Source organism: Humulus lupulus, chromosome 5 (assembly GCF_963169125.1).
Source record: "Humulus lupulus chromosome 5, drHumLupu1.1, whole genome shotgun sequence".
NCBI classification, from domain to species: domain Eukaryota; kingdom Viridiplantae; phylum Streptophyta; class Magnoliopsida; order Rosales; family Cannabaceae; genus Humulus; species Humulus lupulus.
Window position 1 is genome coordinate 58,844,912 of NC_084797.1, and position 16,391 is coordinate 58,861,302.

Consider the following 16,391-nt stretch of genomic DNA (forward strand, 5'->3'; position numbering starts at 1 on the left):
CCCAACATAAAGATCCTGAGAGAAACATTCAGTTGAGCTAATGAAGTTAAAAAAAAAAACCTGCCGTATTCTATCATGTTTTTTTTTTCATTAGTTTTAGTAGTAAAACGTGGTTAAGTTACATGATTAATTTCTTCAGGCAAAATGATAAGTATACATGATTCAGAAGATGATTAAGGCAAGTTCTTTTGATTGTTTGAGCCTTTCAAGCCTAACTATGATATCTAATTCCCTAGTTTTCCATTTTTAAGCCATAATGATTAATCTTTTTCTTCTATGAATCCAATATCTAAACCTTTGCAGTAGTGAAAATTTTATCCCTTTTTGTAACCCATTACACCATGGCTATATGTGAATGTTTAATTTTTGGGGTTGGATCTTATAAGAAGGGAAAAATGTGCATTGGTTTGTTGGGTAGTAATTTGAATGTTTATGATTTACTATTTTCCTTACGAAGTTAAACAAAATGCAATAAAAAATATTGAAAAAAAAAGAAATTGTAAAAGTATAAGTGTGGGGAGAAATAGTAAGATCAATGTGAAAAGAAGAAAAGAGAAAGAATATGTATTTTTGAATTGTATGGCAAATTTTGTGGGAAGATCTAAGAATAGAATAAATTTATGCTATGGTGTGATTTGAGCTTAAATATATATATTTTTCATTTACCTCTAACCCTAGCCTTACATTACAAGCTTATAAATACATTTTGATACTTGATTACGTGTGCTTATATTAGTGCAAAATAACTGGTTAATGTCTATGGAGTGGATGCTTTTCATGATACATATTTCATGTACGAGGGACATTTTGAAATATATTTTGGCATGTATAAATTGATTCAGGTGCATGAGAGTTGGTTAGTTTGATTGTGCATAAATTTAAAAAGATTGAGTTGAAGTGGTGATTGTACATTGAGTTGAAATTCTAAAGAATGTGGAATTCAGATTTCTCCTATAAATTATTTGTTTGTGCAATTTTTTTTTTGAGACAATCATCGCTTTCAACAAAACCATTGCATGTATGTTAAGTTTTTATTTTGTTTGCTCGAGGACGAGAAAATATCAAGTGTGGGGGAATTTGGTAAGTAACGATTTTTTTTTTCAATTCATTATTCTTCTATGAATATGCACTCGATTATTTATGTAAAACACACCCTAATTTATTACTTTATAAAAACGTCGCTCATTTCACATGTAGTGGAAAAATACCATTTTTAAGGAAACGTTCAGAGGGGCCTTAATAAAACATGCAATTTGGGCCAATTAGTTTGAAATAAAAATATTATGTCTTTATGCAGTATTTAAAAATAAAATAAAAAAAATAAGTCCCACTGACGAAAATTGTAACATAATCCATAGCATAAGTTTCTTAATAATTCTTGGCACTCATTTTGATCATTATTCATTCATAGGACACCTCACGTCACACATGCCTAGACGTCGGAACCTTCCACATCACTGTGTGTGCCAAGAAGAATCTTATTGCCTACCTAAAAGGGGAAAGTAAGGGATGAGCTAAAAGCCCAGTAAGTAAGTATAAACAAATACAACAATATTCAAGAAAACAAAACAAGAAGAGCATATTCGTATCGTAAACTCATGGAGAAATATATCATATTCATACTCATAAATCATAGTCATAATCATACATCATAATCATACATCATGTGATCATGGCACCCCTATTGTCCATGTCACATCATGAGGTAACCACCAAAAGCATAAACTGGTAAGACCTCCTCTATGAGGTAAACAGGATCTTAGGTCCTCGAATAACCTCGGCGCGTCCACCCTATTAGTTACTTCATATCCTTAGTAACTCATTTGTTGTGTCGCGTTCAGTACGCTAACAACCTACTTCTATTACATACAACATACAAGCAAGCATAACAACAGTTCATAACATAATGTAATAACTTATACTTTTCATAACACTTGGCTTATCATAACATATGATTTCCATAACACTTTAACTTTTGCAACATTACAAGTCATACCATTGATAACATAATTCATAGAAAATTCTAATTAACTTCCTTACCTCAGGTCCAAGCAAAAGTAAAGAGCATGTACGCCACAACGAGCCTATAATCATAATCAAACGCTCGTTTTTAAAATCACGTAAGAATACACATGCCCAACATACATACCCCACGTGTGCATGGCCATGAACACGTGGCACAAGTTGCACTATAGCTCTATTCACACAACAACGTCACATAAAATCATAAAGAATAATGCCAACTCTAACTATTAATCCTTCATGGTTACAAAACAAAAATCATACGTTAGAATAATAGGCATACGTTTGAACGTAAAAATACACTTGCATGTAACATGCACACGTGAGAATTTAATTTACCAAAATAATTCATTAGCTTTTTATTTAATTTATCATAAAATAGTAATCTCATTTATTATTTAATAACAATTAAAAGAATGTAACAAAATTTGTAGTTACTTAAAGTTATTAAATAAATTCTTTGATCACCTTTAGAAATAATTTTAATCAATTATTTTGAAGATATATATAAAAAAAAATTGCATAAGTATAATTGAGAAAATACATATTTAAAGGGTGGAAAAATCACATTTATCATATACATACTTTAAGAATTAATTTATTTGAAACACATGCTTTACTTATTTCATTTAAAAGACATTTTCTCCTAAAAACCAAAAATTCCATTACATAAATTTTTAAATAATCAAATCTGCAAGCATAAAAAATGGTATAGTTGTCTTTTACAACTTTATAAAAAAACAACATGCATTGGATTGAAGAAGATGGATTATTAAGGTGAGAAAAATCATCTTTTACTTACATTAGTTCTATAATATGCATCTTCTAAATTATAGACAAATTACCACAAACATGAACCAAAATTCAGCAAGCAAGAACTTACTTAACTATGCTCTTAATCATGTTTAATCATTAACATAGTATGCTTTTATAGTTTTTATACATCCCTAGATTCAATTAGCACGCACCAATAATGTAACTATGATTAAAACAACAATTAACAAAAAAAAGAAAAAACAATGCCTAGGTTGAATACACTACTAAAATAACACACAACATACACAACTAAATCATGTTACCCTTATAAGATAAAATACCTCAAATAATCATAAACAACAAAATAAAAGAAACCCTGAGTCTACAACAAGACATATGGCCGAAACCCATGGCACCTTAACAAGAGAAATACCACAAATTGTAATGTGCATAATCCAATGGTTTTACAATTAATAATCAAGAAACCAACACAACTTGTAATCTCTTTATAACACCCTAGGCCAAAACCTACATGAATAACAAGTAATGAAAATAATACGAATAATCTTATTGAACATCCACATGAACACTAGCATGTTCCTATTTTTCCAATAACATGAACAAGTTTAGAGAAAATCAAAAGAAACAAAAGCAAAACTTCACATGCATTGTCTACACATCCATTCACGCCTAGTCACCAACACACACCAAACCATAGAGCCATACATGCCTAGGCTCCCTACAAGAATACAAACAACCATCAACACACATAGGGAATCCAAATCAAATAACAATCAATAACAAAATACTCAACAAAGCAATATCAAGGCTAGAGATTTACTACCTCCTTTGATAGAAATCAATACTCAAAATGGCCACCGCCCCTTATCACACCCCCTAAAAATTTCGAACCACCATAAAAAAAAAAAGAACAACAAAGTTCTCTTAGATTCAAGGAGGAGTAGAAACTAAAATAAAAAAAAAAATAACACCATGAATCAAGAACTCACCCTAGGGATTCGAAACCCTACTTCCCTTCTCCTTCCTTCTTCTATTCTTCTCTTCTTTTTCTCCTCTTCTCACGATCCATCTCTTCCTCCTCTATGCACACGTCAGCCACCATGCCAAAATGAGAACACTCATGTTCTCTTTGTTTTTATAGAGGCCCTAGTGGTCGAATCCTAGCTAGTTGGAAATGGGTAAGTCCCAATTCTAATCTCCTTGATTCCCTCTCCCATAATTCATGAATTTCCAACTATGGCTTGATTGATTTGCGTACGAAATGGAAACTTTCTTATACACTTCCCCTTGCCTTTGACCGTGCACTCTCCCTCTCCCCCTCTATCTCTCATACTCAGCCACTCAAGGCCTTTCACACTTCATTACCCAAATTTTTAACTTTCCCAAAATTGCTACAAATCATTGCCACTTAATTTTTTTTATTTCTTTCTTTAATTAAAATAAATAAATAAATAAATAAAATGGGAAAAAAAATGGTAGTCTATTGCATGCTCACCATGCATACCATGCACATGCACACACACAAGTGCTCAAGTGCATCTCTACTAATCATGCACGTTGGTGCACACAACAAAAACTCATGAACTTACAAATTAAAATAATTAAATAAAAATAAATTAACAAATTTTCAAGTCACATAATTTCTAACAAACAATTTAAACAAATAAAAAAAATCCTAACACTTAACAATTAAATAAAAAAAAAGTAAAGCAGACAAAGTACTTGGTGCACTACAATATAACATCCTTAAAAGAAATTTCGTCCCGAAATTCTTTCTTACCAAATAACTCGGGGTATCTTTCTTTCATGTCTTCCTCCAACTCTCATGTTGCCTCTCTTTCTGTGTTATTCTTCCACACAACCTTAACTAATGGAATCCTTTTGGATCTCAGTTCCTTGATTCCCTTTTTGGTGATACGCTCTGGCTGCTTATCGTAACTCAGGTCCTACTTCAGTTGTAGCTGTTCATAACTCAAAACATGAGAGGGATCTGACGCGTACTTACATAGCATTGACATATGAAAGACATTATGTGTTTTGGCTAGTGCTGGGGGCAGTGCTAAGTGGTACACAACTTGGCCAACTCTGTCCAAAATCTAAAATAGACTTATAAATCTCAGGCTCAATTTCCCTTTCTTCCCAAAACGCATAACACCCTTCATTGGTGAGACTCTCAAGAACACAAACTCGCATAATGATAACTCGATGTCCCTTCTCTTAAGGTCTGCGTAACTCTTTTGCCTACTTTGAGTGGTAAGCATCCTTTGGAGAATCTTCTCAAGCACCTCTCTGGCTTCCCTAACTGCCTCAGGGCCTCAAATATGCTTCTCCCCAACCTCATCCTAGTTCAAGGGAGATCTACATTTATGCCCATAAAGCATTTCATAGGGAGTCATCCCAATAGTGGATTGATTGCTATTATTATAGGAGAACTCCATCAGGGATAGATAATGACTCCAAGACTCTGAAAAGTCCAACGCACAACATCTAAACATATATTCTAGAATCTAAATAGTCATCTCAGACAGTCCATCGATTTGGGGATAATAGCGGTACTGAACTTCAACTTTCAATACTACAAAAACATGCTTTTAGGACACTATTTTAGAGCACTCACCTATATGCGAGCCCTAAAAAAAATCTCCTGGACTTTTTAGGACACTCATTGAGAATCCTTAAAGAATTTCTTTTAGGACACGCAGTGTGAGCCCTAAAAATTGATGTGTGTCCTAAAAGTTTGAATTTTTTTTAACAAAACTTCCTAGACATTTTAGGACAATCATTGAGAGTCCTTAAACAATTTCTTTTAGGGCACGCAAAGTGAGCCCTAAAAACTTATGTGTGTCCTAAAAATTTGAATTTTTTTTATATAGCAAAAGTTCCTAGACTTTTTAGGACACTAATTGAGAGTCCTTAAAGAACTTATTTTAGGACACGCAAAGCGAGCCCTAAAAAATTATGTGTCTCCTAAAAGTTTGAATAATTTTCTTTTAACTAAAGTTTTATTATTTATTAAATCACAAAGAAAAACAACAACAACCCATTCTCCCTCTCTCTCTCTATCCTTGGATTCCCTCTCTCTTCCCCCATTTCTCTTTCTCTCTCTCTCCCTCACGCAAGCCCACAGCCCATCCACGAACGGTGGCTCTCCAGCCTGCCCCCGCCTACACGTACCGGCCCACGATGTTCCCTAGCCCCCGAAACCCCCAGCCTCGCGAGCCCCTAGCCTCACGCGCCCCCTAGCCTAGTTGACTGAGTCTCCAAAGTTCGACGACCATATGGGTTGTTGAAACATTTTGGGCATTTTCTAAACACCTGGAGCCAAACCCCAGCCAAATGACCACCACCACTATATTCCTTATGCTTTAGGCTTCAAAACCCACTAAAGGATCAGACCGAACCACCACCATGGGGTGGTGGCGCCACAACCATCGTCGGAGCTCCAGCAGGAGCTCTGGTACCATTTAATTTTTTAAAAATTAAAAATAAAACTTTGCGAGTCCTAAAAATCCTCAATTTTTAAGTCTCTCAAATAGAGGACTCATGCCCTGCGAGTCCTAAAAAAATTTTTAGGGCTCGCTTTGTAGTAGTGTTTGTACCCATAGGTTTTTGCAATCCCTTCCAAAAGTTCGATGTGAACATTAACCATCGATAAAAAAATAATCGACTTTGGAACCCCATGAAGTCTCACTATCTTGCTAACAAAAAACTCTGCATACTGATTCATCGAGTAGGTGGTTTTAACTAGTAGGAAATAGGCAGACTTAGTGAGCCTATCCATTATTACCCAAGTCGAATCATTTTTTTTGTGGTCCTAGATAATCCTAGCACAAAATCCATCGCTATGTCTTCCCATTTCCATTCCGGAACATAAAGTTGCTGAAGTAGCCCTGCTGGAATTTGGTGTTATGGTTTGACCTGCTGGCAGGTCAAACACGTGGCAACAAACTCAGCAACATCTTTCTTCATTCCAGGCCACCAATAAAACACTTTATGATCTCGGTACATCTTTATCGACCCTTAATCTCATCATTTTTATGCACACAAATCCTATCCTTATATCGCAGCAATCCACCGTTGGACATAGTTAAGTCACCGCCACCACTTTCCTGTACCAAAGCCTCTTTCTTCCTTAGGCCTTCATCCACCTTACGTCCTTCTCTAATTTGTTCCAATAGGGAGGATTGTAGAGTGAGTTTCACTAATCCTCTTGTTACTAACTCAATATCGGCTTTAATAATCTCTTTCTGTAGAGGTGTCTCTATTGTGCTCAGAGCTGAGACACTTCCATGTCTTAGCCTACTCAATGCATCATCCACCATGTTGGCCTTGCCTGGGTGGTATAGAACCTCGCAATCGTAGTCCTTCACTAACTTTAACCATCGTCGCTGTCTCATATTCACCTCTTTCTGAGTGAAGAAGTACTTCAGAATTTTTGGATCGGTGTAAATTTCACACTTATCCCCATAAAAGTGATGTCTCCATATTTTTAGTGCAAACACTACCGTTGCTAACTCTAGATCATGGGTGGGATATCTCTGCTCATTGTCCTTGAGCTGCCTTGATGCATAGGCCACCACCTTCCCATTATGCATTAACACGCAACCTAAACCATTCTTAGATGCATCACAATACACCATGAACTTTCTGCCTTCTGTGGGAGCACAAAGGATAGGTGCAGAGATCAACTTATCCTTCATAGTTAGAAAGATTTCTTCACACTTCTTAGTCCATGTGAACTTTTGGTGTTTGCGGGTTAAGATGGTCAAGGGTGTAGCAATCTTAGAGAAACCCTCGACGAACTTCCGATAGTAACCCGTTAACCCTAAGAAGCTTCGAACCTCTGAGGCATTCTTGGGTTGGGGCTAGTGCCTAATGGATTTGATCTTTGCAAGATCCACTACGATTCTATTCTTGGACACTATATGCCCTAGGAAAGTAACTTGTTCCAACCAAAATTCACACTTAGAGAACTTAGCATAAAGTTTGTGCTCTCATAGTCTATTGAGCGTCAACCTCATGTGCTCCTCATGCTCCACCTTAGTTTTTGAATAGATAAGGATATCGTCTATAAACACCACTATGAACTTATTCAAGTAATCCTTGAACACTATGTTCAGCATGTCCATGAATGTCGCTAGGGCATTAGTGAGTCCAAATGACATCACTAGGAACTCATAATGTCCGTAGCGAGTTCTGAAGGTTGTTTTAGGGATATCTCCTTCCTTCACCTTTAGCTGATGATACTCGTATCGCAGATCAATCTTTGAGAACAGTGCTGCCCCTTGCAGTTGATCAAAGAGGTCATCTATCCTAGGAAAAGGATATTTGTTCTTAATCATGAACTTATTGAGTTCTCAGTAATTGATGCACATTCTCATACCTCCATCCTTCTTTTTCACAAACAGAACTGGTGCCTCCCATGGCGAATGACTAGGTGGTATTAACCCCTTGTCCAACAATTCCTGTAGCTAGGTCTTGAGTTCCTTCAACTCTACAAGTGCCATTCGGTAAGGTGCTTTGGATATTGGTGTTGTTTCTGATGCAAGTTCAATCATGAATTTGATTTCTTTGTCCGGGGGTAAACTTGGTATGTCATCGGGAAACACTTTCGAAAAATCACAAACAATGTGAACATTTTTGGTTTTAATTCTGTCTCTTCAGATTTATCCACAACACTTGCCAAATATGTTGAACACCCATGCTACTTCTTGTTCTGAGCTTCCAATGCCGATATAATGGGTGTACGAAATCTTGTCACTTCTCCCTTAAAAGAAAAGAGTTCTCCTTCCTCTAGTCTGAACTTTACTGTCTTTCACTGACAGTCTACCATTGCTCCATATTTGGCTAACCAATCCATGCCAAGTATAGCGTCATAATCTGGCATGTCTAACTCTATGAGATCTGTTGGGCACACTCTCTCTTCAACTACTATGGAAGTTGACTGTAACCACCTAGTTGACGACATATTGTCTCCTGACGGTAACATAGTACTAAGACTACGCTCAAACAATTTACAAGGCATTCCCAGTTTATCAATTACATTCATAGCAACATAAGATTGAGTCGCTCTAGAATCAATGAGGACTCTAAATATCATACCAGAAATAGGGAGCTGACCTGTGACCACGATGTTAATGTTGGCTGCTTCCTTTTGGGTCAATGCAAAGACTCTTGCTGGCACTAGATTGTTATTGATGCCTTAACCTACTCCCGCTCTCCACTGTGGGAAATCTTTCTTCAAACGGCTTGCTTGACTGCACTTGTAGCACTTGTTAGTGTTGGCTTGACATTCCCCCAAATGTCAACGCGAGCATTTAGGGCAGCTAGGGTACTCAACTTTGTTGTTTTGGTGGTTTGTGTGATTACGAACATTGTTGTGAATGTTACAATTGTTATGGTTGTTGTGGTTGTTATGATTGTTTCCATTTGTGGTCGGGGGTCTAGGCCTATTATACTTGCCACTACTATGTCCTTCATGTTCCTTGTTCTTGTTGCCCTCATGGAAGCCCTTGTTTTACTTGGCCTCCATTCTTGCAGCACTGTCCTTCCATATGCAGTCCTCTAAGTACTCTACATCAAGAGCCTTATCCAAAACCTCAGTGTAAGTAACCACCTCAGCAGTGGTCATCTTGACATCTATAGCTATCATGGGCTTAAGTCCTCTCATAAACCTTTGGACTCGCATGGCCTCAGTTGGTACTATTTCTGGTGCAAAACTAGACAACCTGTTAAACTTTTGAGCATAATTGGTAACGAAAAGGTTTCCTTGAACCAAAGTCACAAACTCATCCACCCTGGTTGCCATTACAACTGCACTGTAATACTTGCCGCCTAGGTCATAGTGTTTATGTCACCATGTGTTGGGGTTTTATGCCCTAATTAAAACTCAAATTCTGTGTAATCTCATTTTATTATCAATAAAAGAATAGAAATCATTTTTTGACTTGGTTAATCACTTTGCTCACATGTTTTATTTTCATGATTATTTGTTTAATATAAACTTATATTAAATCTCAAGCATATAGGTAATCTTATTTATAGTGACGTAATCACAGTGGAATATAAATATGATTATATGTTCAAAATAAGTTAGTCCTAAGATTAGGCAGTGCACATGATTTAAACTGACTTGCCAATCTACGAATGATCTTCTTACACATTACAGTGTTATGTTCTTTCCAGAACATTAGCAAAGTAGATAAGATCGGATGTATTTGTTACATCAGACTGAATCGATATTGACAGTTGATAAGATAAGTAAACATACCATTATTATCTATTCTAGTCATATCATATAGTTGACCATAGGTCAATTCAATCTCAATTCTGAGTGGTTAGTATTCTAACTGATTGTATTATTTGAGTTCTTTGACTTGTTCGTTACCAGCTTACTGTAACGCCTTGGATAGCCAAGACCGTTACACTGTGTGTTTGTAAAGGTGCTAGACTTGCTAACCAAGTCATTTAATTAAAAACGTGTTACTGAAACTATAGTGGAACTAGGGTTAAAATATTTTGGTCTCAAAAGCTTCATCTTTTATAAATAAACATTAACTTTAAAACATGGGATCCCAAAAATAATAAGATTAAGACCGTTTACAAAAGATTCAGGATTTAAATACAGTAATTAGCCATTCTAAGGCAAAACGGACTATTAAGCATTCCTTCTCCTGATCCACTCCTCGGCCATGGCGGCCGAACAACTGACTATGTACATTCAGCCCCGCAGCTCTCCATCTCAGGATTGGTCCAACTTGCCTTTGCCTTTACCTGCACCACGTAGCACCCGTGAGCCAAGGCCCAGCAAGAAAACACAATAAGAGAGCATAATCAATCAATCAGACAGTCAAATATCTCATATCACATAAGCATGTTCTCAACAGATTAAGCATCCATGACAATCAAGTACTCAGCATACCAAGCATATCATTATATATCGATAATCAATTCACAAATGATAACTAGGGTTAGTGAATAATAAGCTGTCCTCGGCTACCAGTGGCCAAGCCGCACCCTGTGCGCAAATATTGTATACGACACCCTTAGGCCGTTTATCACATGTCCCATGGCATAATACCATCTATGACATTATACAGATATCGGGAGCACTTAGTCCCATCACAAACACATAACCAGGTGCAGTTTTCTTACCTTTAAATTCGCTAGCTTCGTTCACTTTTTCCTTGAGCACGATCCCTCTTGAGCCCTAGCGCACACCTAGTCACAACCATAGATGAGAATCATCACCAAACCTCAAGTCAAAAACCTAACCTCAGGACCAATCCCGAGCCCTCGGAAAGCCCTACTTCCACCAAACGGGGTGTGGAATCGAACCCCGAACCCCCGGGCAAAAACCCATAAAAATAACTAAAAAACCCCTTTCTAGAAACAGGGTAGCGCTACAACACTCTAAGGAGGGCGCTACAGCTCTACAAACAGAGCCCAAAATCATCCCAGGGTATATGGCCTAGTGCTACAACGCCCAAAGGCTAGCGCTGTAGCGCTAGTCACAGAACAAAAAATGCTGTTTTTTCCCTCCTTTGATTTTCCCCGAGCCAAACCTTACCAAAACTTCTCCAAACTTCAACCAAACTTAGAATCAAGCTTACTAACATGTCAAACTCATCCCAAGCATCCAATCCATACAAAACTTAAGCACATGCACCCCTAATCTAAGATTTCACCATAGCTGAACCTAGAATTCAAAATCTCAGCAAAATAGCCACTGAAACCACAGAGTTCAAACTAGAATCCCTTACCTTTGCTGGATGAGTTTAGCTTAGGTTATCTCCCACTCTTTCTTAGCCTTCACCTCCTCAAAACCTTAGCTTTAATTCCCTAGAATTCCCATCAAATTCAGCTTAGAAATCTTAGTTCAACATCAAAACCAGAAACTAAAGAAAACCTCAAAGTCTTACCTCAACTGGATGGATTGCTCTACCAATGCCTCAAGCTAGTACAGGGAGCCTGGCCTCTAGCTCTTACCCAAAATTCTCCTGAGTTTTTTCTCCAAAGGAACCCAAGAAATGGTGAAGAAATCCCAAACCGACCTTGGAAATGCCCTGTTTTTCTTTCCCTTCCCTTCTTTTCCTTTCTTTTCTTTCCTTCAAAATTTCTAGCCCTTTCTACACTTCCCACTAAGGCATAAAGCCTGAGTATTACCTATCCTTTATAAGCCAAATGAGCACAATACCCTCCCCTTTAATTCTAAATCTTTTAATCCACCTAGGGGCATTTTGGTCATTTCACCCAATTCCTACTAATTCCTCGAGTGTCTCTAATATTTTCCGCTTACTTCCTGACACTTAACTAATCACAAATTATATTCCTCAATGTCAAAATAGACTCCAATATATTTTTCTAAATTCCCATTTATATCCCCAGGCTCGGCCCGAGCCGGGTATGAATCCATGACGTGACTTTTTCGCTAAACCGCTCACTAGGATCGTCTCGAATCACAGATTACAATTATATCCACATAATAATGGGGTAACGACAATTTATCACATATATATACATTTATGCCCTTAACAGGCCAAAATTACAATTATGCCCTTTCTAACCTAATCAGGGCCTACATGCATACTAATACACATAGTCATGCATCTCAGATATTCAAATAGTCACATAACATACTTTTAATCATTAAATCACATATATTCCTATTATGCCCTCCTGGCACACTAATCAAGGCCCTTAAGCCATATAAGTAAATTTGGGTCATTACACTTACCCTACGGACTAGCCCATACTTACATCTTGGGAACTCGGTAGTATAATTGAGTAGGAGTGTTCATTATAGATATGAACATCTATAGCTTCTGATGAAGAAGTGAAACGATGGTTTCCTTTTAGTTTGGCTCAAGGTGTTAAATGATAGAGATCTCATTTCAGTAATTAAATTAGTTTACTGAAATATCATTTACAAGGAACTAAGTGTTTGAAGGATGAAATACAATGAGGGGTAAAATTGTATTATAGTCCTATCTCATTGTAGACCGTCTATAGAGGATTGAGTGACAATTATGGTTGTAACAATGGATAATTAATAGCGCATCTATATTTTTTTTATAGAGCATTCTATGAATTCAAGAGTGCAATTCCGAGTCCATAGTGGAGACACGAGGAATTAATAAGTTAGTAAATTTATTTGTTAGATTTATGATAACTTATTGGAGCTTAATTTCATAGGCCCATGGTCCCCATTGTACCTTGGATAAAATCATCTATATAGTCTCAATTAATTGATTTAATTATCAATTAGAATTATCAAAGTTGACTAGGTCAATTTTGGATAGTTTCACAGAGTTATATTTTTTTGAGAAGAAAAGAGAAATTAAGGCAGATTTATTAATTCAGATAAATTGGTATCTAAATTAATAAATAAGTTTAAATCAAGGTTCAAATTATAAATTATTAATTTGATAAAGGATTTAAATAATTATTTAATTAATTAAATCAATAGAAAATAATATAGGCCTTGATTTTAAGTCCAATGGGCTTATAATCAAATGGGAAATTTCATGGGCCTAAAGCCCATGATAATTTCGACCTAGGGCTTCAAATTGGCTATTATTTTATTGATTTTTTAATTAAATTAAATGGCCTAATTGAGTCTATAAAAAGAGTGCTTAGAGAGAAGTCAAAACACAAGTTTGACAAGTTACAAGTCAGATTTTTTGATAGTTTTTAGATTCTCTCTAAACATAAGTCATTTTCTAAGCCTCTTTGTTATTTTCTTTTCTTCTCTCTGTATCTATCTTATGTGTTGGGAATTGCCCACTAGGTGATTCTAAGGATACTTTGGAAAACTGTGAAGATTTTAGACGAACGGTTCAGTTTCTCGATAATACTCTGCGACAGAAAGGATACAAGAGTTAGAGAAACTGAAGGAATGACTCTTTCATTCCGCTGTGTATACTGTAAGTATTCTAATAATTGTTTCTCTTTGATTTAAATTTTAAAAACATGTTGTAGGTTATCTCATATTAATTTGTTTAATATTAGATCTATATGAAAATAAATAAAGATCCTGTGTAAGTTTCCCAACACCATGTCCCACCAAATCCTTGCATCCATTTTGAGTAGGTGAGCTGCACACTAAAACCCTTTGATGGTCATTCAACTCCATGCGGTCAAAGATAGCTTATACTAACTTCAACCAATCTTCTGCCACCATAGGGTCGACTTTCCCTTCAAAAATAGGGGGGGCTTGCTTCCTAATGCATTCATACACTGGCTCAAAACCGTAAGCCATTGGCAATGGTGCAAGAAGTAATACTTGTAACAAGCCGGATTTTCAAGACTTGATAATGCGGAAATATAAATGTTTTCATTTAAAAAAATGTCTCAAAAACCCGTATAAAAAGAGAACTTTTAAAAAAGTCGTATGTCCATACTTAACATTTAATACAAACATATTTTATGAATAGTAAAATGAGCCTAGTATATGAAAATAACACAACATTTCCAAAACAAACCGGCTTCCCAAAAAGGTCTGTCCACATGTACATTCTCAAAGTAGACTCCAACGCTCACAGCTCTGCCTTGCCCTTGTTCTTACCTATAATAGGAAACAGCTATGTAAGCGAAAACACTTAGTAAGTTCAACTTTAAAACAAAAGCAGGCAGAGAATTAGGGTTCCGGATCCATCTGGACCCTACACAATCAATTTCAAGAACTCAAAAGCGTCCTGGCAAACTTATGGTCATGCTTGATAACCAATGACAAACCATTTCATATAAACAGATAAATTCCTGCACTCAGAAAATCCTAAAACAAGCAGATATATTATATCACAACTATTTGTTATCAACAAATAAATCCTTGCACTCAGAAAATCCCAGAGCAAGCAGATATAATATATCACAACTATTTCATATAAACAATTAAATCCCTGCACTAAGAAAATCCCAGAGTAAGTAGATATAATATATCACAATATAATTCGAGACCAATGCTCGACAACTTCCAATAATTCGGGCATAACATGTCCTCCAGCATAAATGTTAATCTGTAAGAGAGAACCAAGTCTCAACACTAAGATCTAGCCAATAAATATCCCCATCAAGGTTAACTATCGAGTTACCTAGGGCATCGCTACTTATCCAATAGTAAATCCCTCACAAGGGTAACCATCAAGTTACCTAGGGCATTGCTACTATTCAAGAGTGTAATTGAAGTTACACGGGTTTATAGAGACTTCTATGTTAATCAGTGGTGCTGGTGAGCAGTTGCCTCTAGGGTGTTCAGCCTTACTCAAACTTGGCAACCCCTAGTATCTCTAGGCACTCTCACTGAATGGCCAATATTCACGGCTACTATCCAGGAATAACTTGTCAGAGCACTTGCTCAGATTCTAACCGTTCACTGATTAAGTAAGCATGTGGGCCCCTAGGTCCCATTCATTTTGGTGCCCCTAGGTTTAAACCAGCAATCCTCACCTCTTGGCCACTCGCCGCGGTAATGAACTGGACATAATAAAATCAAGCAGTGTGACGGGGATCAGCCATCTGGAATATGACGAATATCTATCGGTCATATTTTCATAATCAACACCTACTAGACTAACGTCTCTAAGCAAAATTTCTACGACAGTGTATATATGTGCATGTGTCTCTATACTAACATACAATACAATAGTCATTTCATGTTGCAGCCACACAATAGAAGTTGACTTACTTGGAGTCCTTTGCTCTCAACAAGATTTCACCCTCCAATGTATAATCCAGTTATGCTTAGCCAATATTGTAATTATCCATGCAGTATACTCAGATTAATTATGGCACTTCATAATTCATTATTATTATTTTGGGCAGTTTGGTCATTTTAAAAATCATTTGTAAGGATTTAAGATCCTCATTTGGTTTTAAACCCATTAAGGAAATTCATACAAAAATATTTGAGACTAAACCCTAAGTCTCGGCGAGACCTTCCCTATGGTCTTGATACGTAGGCTCGTGTATAACAATAGTATTTTCCCACAATCCGCTAAAATTCTTAATCTTTAAAGGTATCGCTATTAACTCGTACTTTCAACAAGTCAGTTAAATATATAGAAGATTTTAGCTGGTATTATATCCCGAAAATACTAATTAAATTTCTTAATTATTATTCAAGAAAATAAATTCTTAATTTTCCTTTTATTTGTCTTAAAGTTTTAATCTCTAAAAACTGTTTTGAGAAAATAGCCTAATTTTATCTTAGCTAGGAAGACCGTTAAAAATTTCCCATCTTGACTAGTTGATTTTTTGAAATCAATTAATCAAGTTTGCTTACTAGAAGAATAATTTACTTAATTATTTTCTCAAAATATAGGGTTCTATCTAAGCACTCATTTTATAGACTCAATTATGTCATTTAATTTAATTAAAAAATCAATAAAATAATAGCCAATATGAAGCTCTAGGTCGAAATTATCATAGGCTTTAGGCCCGTGAAATTTCTCATTTGATTATAAGCCGATTGTACTAAAAATCAAGGCATGTATTATTTTCTATTGATTTAATTAATTAAATAATTATTTAAATCCTTTATCAAATTAATTATTTATAATTTGAACCTTGATTTCAACTTATTTATTAATTTA